This window comes from Chaetodon auriga, chromosome 11 (assembly GCF_051107435.1).
Source record: "Chaetodon auriga isolate fChaAug3 chromosome 11, fChaAug3.hap1, whole genome shotgun sequence".
NCBI classification, from domain to species: domain Eukaryota; kingdom Metazoa; phylum Chordata; class Actinopteri; order Chaetodontiformes; family Chaetodontidae; genus Chaetodon; species Chaetodon auriga.
In genome coordinates, this window is record NC_135084.1 from 2,513,013 (window position 1) to 2,517,378 (window position 4,366).

Here is a 4,366-nt window from a genome sequence, read left to right on the forward strand (position 1 = left end):
GACTATTACCTAAGCTCCAGGTCGAATGCAGCTCGCATAGAGTTCCTAGTGCTACTCTCGTCTCGCTCCCCCTGCCTCCTGTGAACCTCTTGTCTCAGGTTATCCCAGCTGTGGCTGTTTTCACAGTCGCCTTTTGTTTATCGTTATTGATTGCTCGTCCCAGCGTTGCTGTGTTTTGAGTTATTATTTTGTTACTTTCCTGCTTCACCTAGTTTTTTCTTGTGTTGCTTTTTGGTGCCTTTTTCCCCCTTGTGGTGATTTTCAGTTCTGCTTGCAAGCAGTTATTCCCTGGTTCAGGTGATTTTTTGGTTGAACTTTTCATCAATAAACCTTGTTTTGACGCCTCTGCCTTTGGGTCCTGGCCTTGCTTCTCCTCAAGCCGTAACAGTTTATAGCAGATATGTGTTTGATATTTTGAAGTATAGTTTGAAGAAGAGATGTACTTTATTTGTCACACAGCTGTGTTATTGTTTCTTTCTTGCAGCTTTTTCTATTTTACTGATTTTTTTTTTTTCATGATGTTCATCACCGTAACCAGTTTGAATGTTTAACCACACCTTTCATCATAGAGCTTGTCAGCCTATTGGTGTGTATGATGCATAAATATGGATGTGTTTTCCAGTTTTCAAACCTTTTGCTCAAGTGTCAAAACATTGCATTATTAAACCCTGGCATGGACGGAATGTGCAGGTCTTATGCGTTGTTTTAGAATGCTTGAATGTTAAATGTTTAAACATTTAGGTCGCTTTCACACCAGAGCTGTTTGGTCCGCTTTAAACGGACTAGAGTTCAAAGCTCTCCTTGAAATATGGTCAGATGACCACGTAAACCTACTTCTGACATCCACTCACAAAAACAATGACATTTTTAAACAGTTTAGTGAGAAAATGGGGGGAATGGGTTTTAAACGAACAAACTTCACATGACGCTCCATGTTTACTGCTGTTTTTCCGGGCCGGGAGGGAAGGATTTCCCCTCCTACTTTGTCCAATTGATGAGCGCCCCTTTCAACCACGTGATGCTGTTCAGAAAGTTTGGTGCGCTTTAGAAATCACAGTGTGAAAGCAGAACCGAAACAAGTGATAAATGCAACAGTGTTGTGACTTTCAGCTCCCAAATCGAACCGAGTCCGCTTGGTCAGGTGTGAAAACGACCTTAGTCTGCTTTTTTATTGCCTTGCACCTATGTGTTGTGCATAACTCGCTTTGTCTACAGCAGGTTGTAAGGCTTATACTCACAGCAGAGGATGACCCCAGGATGTCCTGCCATTGTGTTCTCTGGTCTGCACACAATACTGCCAACTGCTTTTTGCCAGGACTGGGGCTGTTTTCCCAGCAGAAGAACAAGACCATCATCAATAGCAATAGTAATAAAATTATTATAAAGTAACAGTAGTTTTCTTGGTTTCTAGGCTGGGCATTTTTTACTGGATTGCCATCTGCTTAAATAAACCTAATCAAATGACTACTCAAAACTGTAATATTTTACTGTCCTCTACAGTGTTTCACCCACCTCAGTTTGCTGTCCTTTACCACAGGCTGGCTTTACAGTGTGTTGCTGCATATGCAAATGAAAATTAGAGTGTGAATATGAAAAATTATTTGGGTGCTCTGACATGATATTTGGATTAAAAACATATGGATTCACTGAGATCCAATGATGTGTTTCTCTTTCCCATTATCACAGAGCAGAGTGTAATTTCTTGTTTCTTATTTCTATCTTATGCCATCAAAGACGGAGGAAAAAACTCTGTAACTCTGTTACAGCACTGTATAACGACAGTGGACTGACTGTTTCCGTAGTTAACACAACTCCATATGAGAAACTGATCACATCATGTCAATTTCAACACTGCACTTGCCCCCCACCCCTTTGTGTGTCACCCAGAAATTTTCAGTGGCTCCACCTGGCCACACCTATTTCTGGGAGCACCACTAGTAGTCATGGTAGTAGTTGTACAACAGTAGTACTCATGGTACTAATTGTAGTAATAGTAATGCTTTGAGCTGCAGCACCATTAGTGCAGTAGTTGTAGTAATGTTGAGAGTTGTTGCAGTAGTAATAATGGTAGCAGTTGTAGTAGGAGTACTGGTAATAGGTGCAGCAACGGCAGTAGTGGTAATGGTGGTAAGTGCAGGAGTTGTGGCAGTAGTAGTAAACCGTCACCCCTCCTAAACTTTCCCCATCCTCAGCCCTCAGCGCTGCTGTTGCATTGGCTGATGCTCTCCCAGTGGGTCGCCAGACGGTCGTTACAGGGAGGGGCCAGCTGCCAGGAAGGAAATGGATGGCTCTCATTTGTTCTCATTATTATCGTAACAGCCATAATGCCCAGACAGACACACATACCACTCGCTGTCACCACCATGAACTGTTCCCATTAGTTATGCTAGGAGACAGCCTGTGTGTGTGTGTGTGTGTGTGTGTGTGTGTGAGTGCATGTGTATTTTAATCAGGAGGCTCCCAGCCCTCTCAGTGCAGTGATATAGCATCTCATTATTCCTGCAGTATGGAGAATCAGAGTGAAAGAGCATTCATCTATTTGGAGATGCTTCACAAGAAAAAAGGCTTCTTCACTCACAGAACAGAAGACTTGATGAATGCGTGAATGAATACGAATGGGTTGTTGGAATGGGTTGTTGAGGAGAGTGATGGCCTTAGGGAAAAAAAACTGTTCCGGTGTCTGCTGGTCCTGGTGCTAATGGGTCCGAACCTTCAGCTGGAAGCTTACTGAAGAGGCAGTGAGTCGGGTGTGATGGGTCTGCCACAGTACGACTGACCTTCTGTCTGGGTCAGACGTTATGCAGAACCCTCATGGGCACTTGATCCTGTCCTGTGAGGTGCCTGGCTGTTTGCAAGATGTGTTATAATGCAATCTGTGTTTGGTGGTTAGATGATGCAGGGTACCACACTGTGATGGAGGAGGTGAAGACACTCTTGATGGTAGTTCTGTAGAACTGGAAGTCCATGACCATCTCCAAGATCTTCCTCGTGTTGAGCTCCAGGTTGTTATCTGTACACCATACTGCCAATGTGACACAATATTCCTGCAGGCCAACTCATCGTTGCCCTTGATGAGAACTGTGGTGTCATCAGCAAACTATATCTATTTGTCTGTAAGATTAGCACAGACTGCTATAGTTCATCAAAAATGCATCTACAAAGACAGTGGTCATTTTCTGCATTTTTTGACAGCAGATCAGTTTGAAATATTGCAGGGATTAATGGAACAAGAAGGAGCAGCCATGATGAACTGTTAGATGAAGAGCTGCAGGTGACAGGCTGCACCATACCTGCCAACATCTGAAAATATAATTTTCCAGCTCCGCCCTGGGCCATCCCACCACCCTTACCACTGTCCACATACCCCTTACATTTCGACAAGGGTACACACAGTGAATCCTAAATCCTTGACTAAAAAGTTTTCTGGTTTGGTGCATGGCTTGTCCGTATCAACCAACATATCACTAGCTACAGTGCACCAGTAAAGCTCAGTGTATTTTCAAAATAAATGACTTAGACCTTGAGGTGTTTTTCTTTTTTCATGTTGGTGTTTGATTGGCAGCTCAGAAGGGTCAGTCCCCTTTCTGTTCCTATCCAGGCAGTAAATGTCACACAGGCAGGAGGGGAAAGCCTGCAGGCCTTAATGGACTGAAGGTTGTGTGTGGGTGTTTGTGTGGTTTAAAACCATCATAGAGAGGACATTTCTGTTTTTTAAGGGCATTTAAGGTCCTCTGTACCTCAGATGACTGTTTAGACTTGGTTTTAAATTTACAATCAGGTTGGTATTATGCATGCAGTTGTTATGATTACCGTTAGGTTAAGGGCTAAGGAGGGCATCATGTTAGTCAAGGTCCTCACAAGTATATAAAGGTGTGTGTGTGTGTGTGTGTGTGTGTGTGTGTGTGTGTGTGTGTCTGTGTGGCCTCCAGGGCCGTAGTGAAGGCTGTTTTCTAAAATGGAAACACTGATTAGATTAGAGCACTGAGTTCAAATGTTACTACACAGTTCATTCACATACACATACACACAGCTTAGAATCCAGCAAGTAAAACCCATCGATATTAATACATAACCTTACAGTGTGCTGATACACTTCTCTGTCACAATAAAAATTTTGAATGCTATAGGTTCAACAAACTCTCACTGGTCCTTTAATTACACCACAATAATACTTTAGACAGTAATAAATCTTAATGAATAACAATGGTCGACTTAGTGTGGATTGTTGCTATTAACTTGTGGTTTCCTTTTTGATAAAGCTCATAGTTAGGGCTGGCTCAGGCTTGCTTTGACCGGCCCTTAGTTATGCTGCTATAGGATCAGGGGACTTTCAAAGATACACCGAGCTGCTCCTCTGTTCTTTTCT